Consider the following 14,059-nt stretch of genomic DNA (forward strand, 5'->3'; position numbering starts at 1 on the left):
CATCAAGAATTATGAGGTCACTTCAAGATAATATCTATAGATTCATCTGCAAAAACATGGCTTTTTAATAAATATAACAAAGTATATATTTATTTTATATATTATATATAAGAACACTATAATATAAATCACCATATTCATAATATATTATAAGGTGTTATATTAATATATTAGTGTGTTAATATATAAGTTAACATAATTATACATGTGTATTATATATCTATATGATAATGTATGAGTATGTATATATTCATATATAATACATTATATTTACATTTAACAATATGTATTTATCTGTCGCTTCTGTTTCCGTCCAGCAGAAAGGAGCGACATTACGACGTTCTTCTCAAAGCAGAACCTTTCATCTGCACGGAAGCAGCAATCTCTCTTTTCTTCCCTTCATCCTCTCCCCAGCCCCCAAGCACCCTCCCTAATATCCTCCCTCAACTCTGCCTCCTCCGTCCAGACTGCATAGTCTCAGTTCATAGGTCCACGTCACATGGCCTGATCTTGTGTCATGGTGTGCCCGTGCAGCTCTCACAATGGACGTGGCTAGTTTGAGGTGTGTGAGGAAGTCAGGTGTTAGTCATGAGACTTAGCTGCAGTCCCGGGCGCCATCTTGGGACTGCCGCCACACCCGCTCCCTACATCTTTGTGACTGTATAGCTCAGAATGGCTCCTTACATTTATCTATAAATGAATATATAAATATTCACATATAAATAACATCTGGTTATTCCATGTGAATGTTAATTGTGAAGCCACTTGATTCCAGGCTTGTTGTGACAGAAATATTCAGTAACATTTACAATCTCAACTCCTGTGTCTGTTCCTACTGCTCTGTAGGCGTTCCTATATGAAGCATTGGCTTTGTTTGATGCCCTGCAAGGATAACTAGGCTCTCAAAGGTTCTAGTGCTTCTCAATGCCCCTCTTAACCTCCTGCTATACCTAATCCCCTGTCTTTTTCTTTTTTCGTTCACTTCCTATAGAAATACTGAATTTATCTTGTGAGTGTTCACAGAAAAGCCTCTAACCTTTATTAGGTTTGACTTATTTATGATGCCTGTGCAAGGTAAAAACAAAATTCACCCCTTAATATTGCACATATATAAAATGTGTAAGAGAAGAAATGGGGAATCTATACTTTCTCTTTAGGTCTAGTATTGCCAAAGCATGTGTAAGACTGATAAAATCCTTCCCTGAACACATAGTTTTTTCTTTGTGCCATGTACAGTAAATATCATGTGGGTTTTTTTTCTGCTTTTGTCTGAATAGTGATGTTGTTCATGTGTTACAAATGTGTTTACATATGCACAGCCTAGACATAGATTCTACTAATTTATAAGTTTTGTCCTGGGAGCTATTAACTGTACATTTATGTTCATAAAACATTTTATATGATTTTAATTCGTCAAATCGGCAATAGCTTAAAACAAGCATGTGATTAGTCAGAGAAAGTAGCAGCTCTGAAATTCTTCTAAATGTGTGTCGTTCCCCCCACCCCCATCCTCCACCCCCACCCCCACCGTGTATTCATTTGAGACTCCTTTTCTCCATGTTGCTCTTTGTTTGGGAAGATGTTTATGGTTTTCATCCCAGTATCCTGATGCCTTCAGTTTCTACTCAGAAGCAGAGGTGACGGAGGGAGGAATGAACGTGAAGTCAAATTGATGGTTGTTGACTTTCCTGATTCATTCTGAGACCAAACTAATTGGGGTTTGCACCTCGGTGAAATGAACCAGATAGGATGTATTTGTGAATTTCCTTTGCTCTCTAATGATAGATTTGTTTAAGCTTTATCACAACTCCTAAATGTATGGCTCAGGAAACTTAGAGGAAGGGACAGGAAGTTTGTAAGAGCCTGAGTGGCAAGAAGATGTCTGCCTGAAATATTATCTCCTAGAAACATACACAAAAGAAGACTGAAACAATGGTACCATCCATGGGCAAGTTAAAGTAGAAGGGCTAAAATTTCATGGGGCCCCTTAGACAAAGAACCAGGGGACAACTAATGACTGCTGGGAGGAGAATTAGCTTATCTCAGGGATGTGTCCCATTATTGATTGTCTAATACAGAATAGTCAGTCTTGTAAACATATACAATCAATAAAAAGACTCTAAAGGGTATATACTTATATGTGTATTTGTGCGTATGTATATGTATATGATATATATATATATATACTTGTGCATGCACATATATAATACACATATATAACAATAATAATTAAAGAAAAGCAGGCTATTGACTTGAGAGTGAAGGCATGGAAGGTGCTCGAGGTAGGAAGAGGGGGGAAGTGAGGTAATTCTATTCAATTAAAATGAATAAAATTATCATTACATCACTTCCCTCCTTTCTTTCCTTCCTCCAGTCCCTCAAATGCCCCCACCACTCTCAACTTAATCTCTTTTTCATTTGATTATTTTGCATATATGCAAAAATATATAATTATAACCAGCTGAATCTATTTTTGTTGTTGTTGTATGCGAGGTTTCAGAGTTGATCACTCCTTATGGATAACCAACCAGGAGACTCATCCCTGAGAGAGGTTAATGACCTCTCTCAGCAGTCATTAGTTGCCTATGGTTCTTAGTGTAGTTGTAGGACCTGTGAGAGTTCTCCCCTCCATGCTAGTGTTGGGGTACATCGTGTAATGCTGTGTCTCTGCATAACCATTTGTTGATTGCTCATAAGCAGAGAACTAAGCACTAGCTGGATCTTGGCATTTTTTTTCCTATGGCCCATCGCCAGCCTTATATTTTGTAAAATTCATCCTTCTTTACTATGTTGATTGGCTTTAATAAACATCTGATGGACAATAGGTAGGCAGGAAGTAGAGGGAGGAACTTCTGGACAGAGAAAGGGTGTCTGGGAGAAAAAAAAAACTCAGAAGCAAGAGATTGAGCAGGGACACAAGAAGAGACAGAACTGGAACTGAGAGAAAGAACTAGCCACCTGGTGGGTTGTGGGCTAGAATAATAAGCTTAAGTTAGATGAGAAGGTTGGAGGCAGCCCAAGCTGAGGTCCTAAGCTTAAATATGTAAGAGTCTCCATGTCTATTTATATACCTAACAGGTCTGTAAAAGTCATTTTATATGTTAGTGCCCATTGATATTTCCATTGCTCAGGTTTTTGTCTATGCAGCCAATTTTTTCTTTTTTCTTTTTTTTTTTTTTTCCTGGAGCTGGGGACCGAACCCAGGGCCTTGCGCTTCCTAGGCAAGCGCTCTACCACTGAGCTAAATCCCCAACCCTATGCAACCACTTCTAAGAAAGGATGTCCCACAGCTAACTTCCTTCATGCTGGACTCTTTGCTTAAAGACAGTCCCACCAGTCATCTTCCTTGAACAGTAAGCACCTTATGAGGCACAATCAAAGTTGCACAGAGAGTCACTGCCCTCAATATTTTCCTCTAGACAAAGGCAACCCACATGTGTACATTTCCCAACTTTCCTGATCTGAATTGGGGGCGCTGGCCTATCTGTACTTGAGTTATTATTTTCACTGCCCCAAGAATAAGCATCCAAGATAAAGGCATCTTCTGAAGGCTCACTGGTTCTTTGTTTATTGGGAACTGAGATGTCCTTCTGGATTCTGAGTCTCCTTACTAAAAGAATTTAAAAACAGATTCAAAGAAGCCCAAGTATAGCGAATTTTGGGAGGAAAAACAACAGAATTAGCAAGCTATAAAATCCTGGCAACAGTCTGGAGGAGGAGGAGAGGAGGTGAAGACAAACAAACAAACAAACACCAGGAACTGCAGTTTCACAGTTCGACACAGAGACAGAAACACATTGATTATCTCCAGAGTGTCAGAAAAAGCATGGTTAGGTTTTACACCGGTTACCCAAATACAGACGAAGTAAAGGAAAAGGGAAAACAACAACAACAACAACAACAACAACAACAACAACAACAACAACAAAAATCGAAAAAAACAAACCCTGTTTAGTGCTGAGCTAGAGATCTAAATATAAAGGCAGTGAATTCCAGGTGCCTTTGACCAAGGACGAACAATTGCACTGGTGAGATATGGTTAGAAATAGAGATGGGGATGGTTTGCTATGAAAGGAAAAGGGGCTGGAGAGATGGCACAATGGTTAAAAGTGCTGACTGCTCTTCCAGAGGTCCTGAATTCAATTCTCAGCAACCACATGGTGGCTCACGACCGTCTGTAATGAGTTCCGATGCCCTCTTCTGGTGTGTCTGAAGACAGCTATGGTGTACTCACATACATAAAATAAATAAATCTTAAAAAGAAAGAAAGGAAGGAAGGAAGGAGAAAGGAAAAGAACCTGCCCTCCAATGGGAGTGGGCTAGTGAACCAAGGAACAACTCTGAATTACCAGGTCAAGAGCCTTTACTGAATATTTATACACCTGCCTGTCCCATTTTTATTTTGCAGGTCTTCTGGAGTTCATTACATAAAGCCCAGGCGAGAAAGGTCTTCCAGTCCTCTGCAACCTGCAAGCTTTTTTATGTGACTCTTAAAATACAAATTAATTGTTTTATTTACTACAATGTCTGCTGCAAGATTGTGTCTCCTCAAAAGACAGGGAAGCTACACCCATGACAACTCAACACTACGGCTACTCAAAGGATCCAAACAAGGAGAACACCATAGATATGACAATATGGAAGGGGAATCTCACCAGTTCCTAGGTTCCCTGCCCTAGACAAAGAGCTTTGGGTAATCGGCCATTTAACAACTGAGAAGGGAAGAGCTACTTCTCCCCAAGCACGAGGCCCCTGATTGGTTATCCTATACAAAATGGTCAGTCCAGGAATTTTATACATTCAAGTAATTCTAAACATCCTTAGCAGATTATATTTACATATGTATGTGTTTATGTATGTAGGGGTAATAATTAAAGGGCAGAAAGCCATGAATTAGAGAGAGATTGGAGTAAGGGTTGTGATGGGAGGAATTGGAGGAAGGAGAGAGAAAGAAATGATAAAACTATATTTTAATGTTTAAATTCCAAATAAAATATACAAGTTATATGTTAATTTTGATGTTTCTGCCTTCAATCTCCTGCCTCACTATGATTTTTCTTAATACATTTAAATTTACATAACATTCACTCACTCATAATGGCCCTTTGATATGGGCTTCTCACACCCTTAGGAACGAAAGTCACTGTATATGTATATATAGCTTTGAACTCCCAGTCCTCATGCCTCTACCTCCCAATTGCTGAGATGACAAACTTGTGCCTCTGACTCTGGTTTATAAAGTGCCAGGGAACAAGCCCCAGACTTCCTGCTTGTTAGGCAAGCACTCGGCTAGCTGAGCTCCATCCCTACCCTGGGGTTGGTTTTGATGGACTTAACTTTTAATCAGAGCTTGAAAAAGATGAGACCCATGCGTCATGCTCCACCATGGGATGGACGTTGTGAAACAATCCGTCCGCATTTGTGCTCCTACAGAAAGCGAGGGAGAAAAGGGAAATGAACACATGGACTTAAAATGAAGACCCTTTCATTTTAGAAAGTGCTTCTTTGGGGGAGGTTATTTTTCCAACTTCACGAGTCACGAGTGTACTCTGTGCTTCTGCCGTTTCTATAATCTATGCTAATTTTGTTACTACTTTAAAAAGTTTCCACTTTCTTACTCAAGCGTGTTTATTTGCTGAGAAAAATATGTGTAAATATCAACCCGGGAAACCAGGAACATCCTTAGCAAGGGCCTTAGGGTAGATAGAGGCTTTGTGTGGACCATGAGGCTGAAGGGCTCAGTAGAGGAGCCCCAGAGATGCTGGGACTTGAAGAGTCTTCCTTTCTCATGGAAAGCAATCTCTCTCTCTCTCTCTCTCTCTCTCTCTCTCTCTCTCTCTCTCTCAAGTTTTTTTTTTACTTATTTTTTATTGGATATCTTTTTTTTATCTTTATTAACTTGGGTTTTTCTTATTTACATTTTGATTGTTATTCCCTTTCCCGGTTTCTGGGCCAACATCCCCCTAACCCCTCCCCCTCCCCTTCTATATTGGTGTTCCCCTCCCCATCCTCCCCCCATTACCGCCCTCCCCCCAACAATCATGTTCACTGTGGGGGGGGGGTTCAGTCTTGGCAGGACCAAGGTCTTCCCCTTCCACCAGGCTATTCATTGCTACCTATGAGGTTGGAGCCCAGGGTCAGTCCACTTAGTCTTTGGGTAGTAGCTTAGTCCCTGGAAGCTCTGGTTGGTTGGCATTGTTGTTCATATGGGGTCTCGAGCCCCTTCAAGCTCTTCCAGTCCTTTCTCTGATTCCTTCAACAGGGTCCCGTTCTCACTTCAGTGGTTTGCTGCTGGCATTCGCCTATGTATTTGCTGTATTCTGGCTGTGTCTCTCAGGAGAGATCTACATCCGGTTCCTGTTGGCCTGCACTTCTTTGCTTCATCCATCTTATCTAATTGGGTGGCTGTTTATGTATGGGCCACATGTGGGGCAGGCTCTGAATGGGTGTTCCTTCTACCTCTGTTCTAAACTTTGCCTCCATATTCCCTGCCAAAGGTATTCTTTTTTTTTTTTTTTCTTTTCTATTTTTCGGAGCTGGGGACCACGCTAGGCAAGCGCTCTACCACTGAGCTAAATCCCCAACCCCTGCCAAGCGTATTCTTGTTCCCCTTTTAAAGAAGGAGTGAAGCATTCGCATTTTGGTCATCCCTCTTGAGTTTCATGTGTTCTAGGCATCTAGGGTAATTCAAGCATCTGGGCTAATAGCCACTTATCAATGAGTGCATACCATGTGTGTTTTTCTGTGATTGGGTTACCTCACTCAGGATAATATTTTCCAGTTCCTTCCATTTGCCTATGAATTTGTAACTTCATTGTTTCTGATAGCTGAGTAATATTCCATTGTGTAGATGTACCACATTTTCTGTATCCATTCCTCTGTTGAAGGGCATCTGGGTTCTTTCCAGCTTATGGCTATTATAAATAAGGCTGCTATGAACAGAGTGAAGCACGTGTCTTTTTTATATGTTGGGGCATCTTTTGGGTATGTGCCCAAGAGAGGTATAGCTGGGTCCTCAGGTACTTCAATGTCCAATTTTCTGAGGAACCTCCAGACTGATTTACAGAATGGTTGTACCAGTCTGCAATCCCACCAACAATGGAGGAGTGTTCCTCTTTCTCCACATCCTCGCCAGCATTTGCTGTCACCTGAGTTTTTGATCTTAGCCATTCTCACTGGTGTGAGGTGAAAGCTCAGGGTTGTTTTGATTTGTATTTCCCTTATGACTAAAGATGTTGAACATTTCTTTAGGTGTTTCTCAGCCATTCCGCATTCTGAGGAAGTTTATAATGGATTGTTTTTTCCTTGTGAGAGGAGAGAGGTGAGAGCCACAGCTCTGTGGACAGCTGGCAGAGCGAAATAAGCAGCTCTTTCTCTGTTCCATTGTTTCTCCCTGACTATGCAAAGCTCACCTTTTTGTGTCTGTTTGTCTGTGACAGGGTCTTGCTGTATAGCCCAGGATAGCTTTGAACTCCTGATCATCTGGGATTACGGGTATATGGTAGCCAGCTTTTATCATATTTATTGAAGGAATTGTTACAAACGGTGTGATGAATTTCTCTCTATGTCTTTCTATTTGTGTATCTAGATATACATCTTGGTGAGGCAAAAAAAAAATAAAAACAATAAGTAATAAATAGAAACAGAGTGCTAAGGTGTCCATGAAGCTTTAAGCTAAGTCGGACTGTAGCTTAGCTATGGCCATGCTTATGTCTTAGGGCATGTAGAATATCAGCTTCTCAGAAGTGGGTATGTGGCCTTTGCACATGACCCTGGTAAGCAAGCATAACATAGCAGCAGGATGCCGTGTTCGTCTGCTGCGAGTCACTGTGCAGGATGTAACAAGGTGGAAAATGCAGCCAACTCATGACAGGTGACTTCATTCTCCCTAGTAGCCAGCCAATCAGATGTGTGCTTCTGCAGGACTCAGAGATGTGTGCAGGAAGCCTGTGGCTAGTTGTGCTGCTGCTGCTGAGTTATACATCTCAACACATCTCCCCCTGGCTTCGGGGGTTTGTGTAAGCTGACCAGGACCAGCCAGCTCTTCCACGGTGACACAGTACGGCATTAGGATTTTTGCGTCTGACTCTGTCAGGTGCTGGTGAGAACAAAGCACGAGATAGAAGAGATGTAGTAAAGAGGGCAGGGATCCAAAGGAGCCTGGACTGCTAGAACGAGCATAGAACAGAAGATAGAGAACTCAGGCTGCAAAGACTCAAATTGTCTCAAGTGATGATTATGCAATTACAGTGACAAAACACTTGTTAAATCAGGATTGCACATTAAGGGGATTTAGAACGGTTTCATAAGCCAATTGCAAAAGACGCTAATCGTTAAACAATCTACGGTAAATATGAAGAGTGACATAGTAGGAATCAGTAGACCACACTAAGAAATGAGACAATACTGTGACTCCGTGCCTATATATAGTCATTCTTCAGGGCTAGTAACCCTGGTTTGACTGAGCTGAAGATTGTGTGTGTGTATATATATATATTTATGTGTGTGTGTGTATTTCATAATGCTAATTCCAACTTAGCCATGCTTGTATTTATTTTTTTAAAATAATTTGTTTTATGAAGTATACTGTCGCTTAAGACACACCAGAAGAGGGCATCAGATTCCACTATAGATGGTTGTGAGCCACCATGTGGTTGCTGGGAATTGAACTCAGGACCTCTGAAAGAACAGTCATCTCTCCAGCCCCATGCCTGCATTTCTGGCACTACAGAAGTAGCTTCAGGAGGATCACAAGTTCAAAGCCAGTCCAGGCTACATAGCAAGACCCTGTCAAGAACCAAAACACATTCATGAAAACTAACGTGGGAAGTCTAATTGGAATGCTGTACTTCTGAGGTGCAGAAAGCACTCAATAGTCAGTGCATGAAACCAGTGAGTGAATAAAGTGGATACTTATGATCAGCAGCACTATGCAGCCCTGGGAAGAGCAATGCATCATCCAGGTGAGCTGTGTGGGCCACTGCCCCTCATAGTGATTTGAACCATCTTTTCTGGTTCTGAGAGTACCCTGTTAGTTAGGGAAGCTGTTGACGTCAAGCTGTTGTTGGAGGGTCTCCAGTTAGAGATGCTGTAGACTCCTAAGAGGCACTGTCTGTTGAAAGGAATCATGAGCTCAATTTGGAAGAACAGGAAGAGCAGGGCTTTCAAGATCTTCTGCTTCTGCAGCAATAGACTGAGACTGTGACTGGGAGGGAGGGAGGGGAGAGAGAGAGAGAGAGAGAGAGAGAGAGAGAGAGAGAGAGAGAGAGAGAGAGAGAATGATGGTGATGGTCATGGTGTTGTTGTTGGTGGTGGTTGTGGTGGTGGTGGTATTGTCAAGCAGACCAGGATGTCATGAGCTTTGGAGGATATCCAGTATTTCTGAAACAGAAGGTCTAGGCAGAACCCAGGACTTTGTGTTTTCAGATAATGTGATGTCGATGTTTAAGTTGGACACCCAGAAGTTGAGAGCCAAGATTCTACAGAGGAAGGGATCTTTAAATGGTTCTGCCCAGCAGCAATACTTAAAGGAAACTGAATGTGAGACTCTCTGCTAACAAGAGGCTGGGTTTGTATGAGGATTCATTTCCTCATAGCTTTCCCAAGGCCTCTGCATGGGAGCTAGAAATGTACCTTCCCAGAACAGCTTTAGCCAGGCGTGGCCCATGGAAAGGCACCAGCTCTCACAGGAGCTGAAGGCCTGCCTTCTAGGAAGAAAACATTCTTGTGTGGCTGTAGGTAGGCAGGGGAATGAACAGCGAGGGACTGGCAAGTTGCAGAGCTATCTTACTTCAGTGTCCTGCATTGATTTGTGCTATGGACTCACAGCCAGGCCAGAGAGGACAGCATTCGTAACTGTGGGGTATAATGGAGACGTGTATAGGATGGAATTACTAACATTGGCAAAGCATCTGACTGCCTTAGTCATATATCAAATTGGGACCACAGTTGGAGTAGCAGAGGCAATCCCATTATCTCTGGGCTGGAGGGCCATGCTGCTAAAACTGCTGGAAATTGCAAAGCACAGCAGTGTGGAGAATATAGGTGGTGAGGACTGGTAATCAGGAAAGCACCTCTCTGGGGCCGGCCAAGGACCTATCATGTATCAAGCCCATGGTGGCCCTGACCTGGGGATGGGGTGACTCACATACAATGTTATCTCATTACATTTTCACAGCGGTCCCTGCAACGTGTTAATAGCTTCATTTTGCTGATGGGGAAATAGGCTGAGAAAGCTAATCTAACTTTCCCAATACCACAGGGCAGCAGATGGGAGTCTTCCTAAAAAGTTTTGAGGACTTGAGCATTCAAGAGGACATCTTAGCATTGAAAGGTGTAACAGCCTCTTGGCTGGCTCTCTCTATCTTGTGGCAGAATTGATTTGTAATTGTTTCAGCAATGGAGAATGTATTGGCCAGTACCTGGCCAAAACAATTTTTTTGGTATTGGAACAATATTTGTTTCTAGACCAACACATGAATGGCCATCACATATGGGAAATTATATGAACACATTTCCTGTAGGTGTCAAAGTCCCTGAGACTCTTTGGTAATTATCAGCCTGTAATTAGGGTGTTGTAGAAAAAATTGCTTATTTCAAAGGTTCTATCTGCAGTGACGAGCGACTAAGGAGGGGGAAAAGTTAAATCAGGATTTAAAAAAAATGGTATGTTCCCATCATGGTTGTTGAAAAGGATGACAACCAGCTGGGTAGATACTGCCTAGGCTGTTCCCCAGGAATGTTGCTGACTTGTGTGTAGATCACAGGCAGACTTTAACTAGAGACAAAAAATGTCATCAAAATAAACTAGGTGCTTTCCCACACAGAGAGTGCGGGAATACGAGCAAAACAAATTCAATCTTCCCTCATGTTCTAAAATACCACCTCACACCCATATGAAGGTGTTCTCAGCAGGCTGAGGGTTTTGTGTAGAGTAAATGTTTGCCGTAACTTTGGGCAGTAGCCAATGTGAGGAGTCTGGGTCCTGAAGGGCTGAGTCTCTAACTGTACAACCTCTCTCTACATCTGCCATAGATCTCTCCCTTCCTCTGCTCCTCATTCTATGTGCAATGTAGCTGGTCTGGCAGAGAAAGATCACAAGTCGGAGAGGAGAATGCAAGATGGAGGCACGTTGCCCTCTGTGTTCACTGACACTTGGTACGAATGTTGAACAGGATCCCAGGTTTCAAATGGCTTTGGAGCAAGCTTACCCATCAAGTTAGAATGGTATAAAATCATGGTGCAGTCCAAGCCTTGGCCTATGTTTAGGGAGGTTGGAAGCTTCCCTTTTGATCCATCAAAGCCACAAGACAATTCCTGCAGGTGACACATGATTCTGATATGTGAAGTTCATTGCAAAATGCAAATGCTGGGCATACTACTGAACAGTTGGAGCCTCTAACAGCCATTGAAATATATCTTCACTGCTAACCTTGGTTCCTGGTACAGAGCTTTGAAGACCACTCTGATTCCCTGAGAGAGTGGCATTGAGAGGAACATCTTAGGTTATTTGTAATAAATATGCCTTGATTCAGCCCAAGTTTATGCAAGTGGGAGAATCTTGGGGCCTGGTTAGCAGGCTGCCATGAGCTCTACAGGAATAGCATGTATAATTAATCTGAGTCAGCTTTCCACACAGGAATGAGTACTTGAGATAGAAAGAGAGAACAAATTTAGTTTGCATCATGGATTCAGAGGTTTCTGTTTATGCTTATCTGGGTTCACTGCTTTGGTAGTGTGATAGCATATCATGATGCTAAGCACATTGTGGAACCAAGATACTTGCTTCACAAAAGCCAGAAGCAAGGAGAGAAGAGGCTAGCCTTGGCCACACTTCCTATAGGCGCCATCACCTCCCAGTAGTGCCAGCAGTTAGTGATCAAGATTCAACAGGTGGGCCTTTGGGGAACGCTTCCAAGGTATATTGGAAACCTCCAGAATAGTAAGCTGAGTGGAGGCGTACTAGAAATCTCCATGTGCACCTGAAAAATGCTCTCCCCCACTTTGCCCCAATAATATCCTCCATTTGTTTGCTCTGGAACTGTGCCTGTTATCATAAACCAGTAATAGTAAATGTCATAATTAGCTTCAGCTGTCAGCTTGGCACAAGCCTACAATCACCTGGGCAGAGGGAACCATAACTAAAAAATTGCCTCAATCAGATTGGCCTGTGGCCATGTCTGTGATGCAGGAGAGCCCAGCCTATTGTGAGCAGTGCCATCCCTAGGCGTGTGAGCCCGAGCTATATAAGAAAGCACGCTGACAAATTAGCAGGAGGAACTTGATAAGCTCTGTTCTTCCACAGTCTCTGCTTCAAGCTTTTTTCCAGGTTGTTGTCTTGAGCTCACGCCCTGGCTTCCCTCAGTTACCTTGTATTGTCCGCTTTGCTGTTGGGAACTTGAAATGGGGGCCATTCTGGCAAATCTGCTCTTTTCCTGTAGGGTTGATACCAGGTTCAAGCTCTGATGGAGTTTATCTAAATGGTGAGTCACCAAGGTGATATCTGTAGAAAACTAAAAAATTGCAAGGAACAAAAACTAGGTAATGTGACCTGTGCCTATAACCTCACAACTTGGGTGCTCGTGGCCAGAGGTCAGAAGATCTAGGTAATCCTTTTCAGCCTGACGTGGAAACATCATCTCAAATAGCTTCTTACTGACCTGGTCTCCCTAGCCTGTATATATAGCGGTAAGGATTTTTCTTTCCTCTTCAAGGTACAAAAATATGCAATTTTTTAAAAAAATTTTTCCACATGACTTTTCTGCTCATGTGCATATCCTGCTTTCCTGGTAGATTTCAAATAGAGGAAAGATAGGCTCAGAAGAAAATTAAGGAATTAAGAAGAAAGTGTGGGCCTGTGTAAGTGAAGGAGACAGCAGCAGCCCCAGCATGGGTGGAGCCATCCATGGCTAATCCAGTTCAACACAAGGGGTTTGGTTTGCTTAAGTCTAAATTATGGCACTGCCACTTGCTTGGCAACATGAGCAGAACATTCTCGTAGGCTGTCTTGCCACTGCTGGCTCTAGTCACTTGTGTTTCTTGTATGCATTCTGTGGTGGTTCGAATAGGTGTCACTCTCAGAGATTCATGTGTTTGAATACTTTACCATAGTGAGTGGCACTATTAGGAGGTGTAGCCTCATTGAAGGAGCTGTGGCCTTGTTGGAGGAAGTGTGTCTCTGTGTATGTGGGCTTTGAGGTCTCCTGTGTTCATGTACTGCCCACTTCCAGCAGAAGCCAGTATCCTTCCGGTTACCTTTGAATCAAGTTGTAGAACTGTTGGCTCCACTAGCACCATGCCTGCCTGGATGCTGCCATGCTTGTCAGCATGATGATAATGACTGAACCTCTGAAACTGTAAGCCAGCCCCAATTAAATGTTTGCCCTTATAAGAGTTGTCTTGGTCATGGTGCCTCTTCACAGCAGTAGAACCCTAGATAAGACACATTCTTATCTTTTACATTCCTGTCACTGAGGTGACAAGGGTGTGATGCAAGTTCATCTGAAATTTGCCAGTAAGCTGCTGGAGTCTAACTGCATCATGCTGAAAGTGGCCAAGCTAATACCACAGGGAAAGAAAGCTCATTGATGAGAATGATAGGGCCTCCTTAGAATGGTTTGTTTATGCCCATGTTAAGTGTTGGAACTCATTTAGGAACAGTGGACTAATGTATTAAGGCCACAGGTGACAAAGCAGCCATCTCTACTGTGGAGCTCTAGCAGGGACTTTCCAGTCCTGTTATGGCTCAAGGGTCATCCTCACAGCAGACGTTCCACAGAGAGTTGCCAATGGTTTGCTTTGCCAGCCTAGAAAGAAAAGCACTGACCTCGGTGGGAATCAGGAAGCTTGAGATGGAGTTTGATCTTATGCAAAGCTTACATATTGAGGGGCTGTAAGATTCGACCTGTATTTGGGTTTGGTTTAGCCCAATAAAGACCCGATAATTAATTGAAATTAATATTAAAACAATCAAATAACAAACAAACAGAAGCTTGGGCATTCCCTGTAGACACTATAGTTTCTTATTTCTCTTAATAATTCAGCTCAGCTAAGCACTCTG

The sequence above is a fragment of the Rattus norvegicus genome, chromosome 14 (genome assembly GCF_021556685.1).
Source record: "Rattus norvegicus strain SHRSP/BbbUtx chromosome 14, alternate assembly SHRSP_T2T, whole genome shotgun sequence".
NCBI classification, from domain to species: Eukaryota; Metazoa; Chordata; class Mammalia; order Rodentia; family Muridae; genus Rattus; species Rattus norvegicus.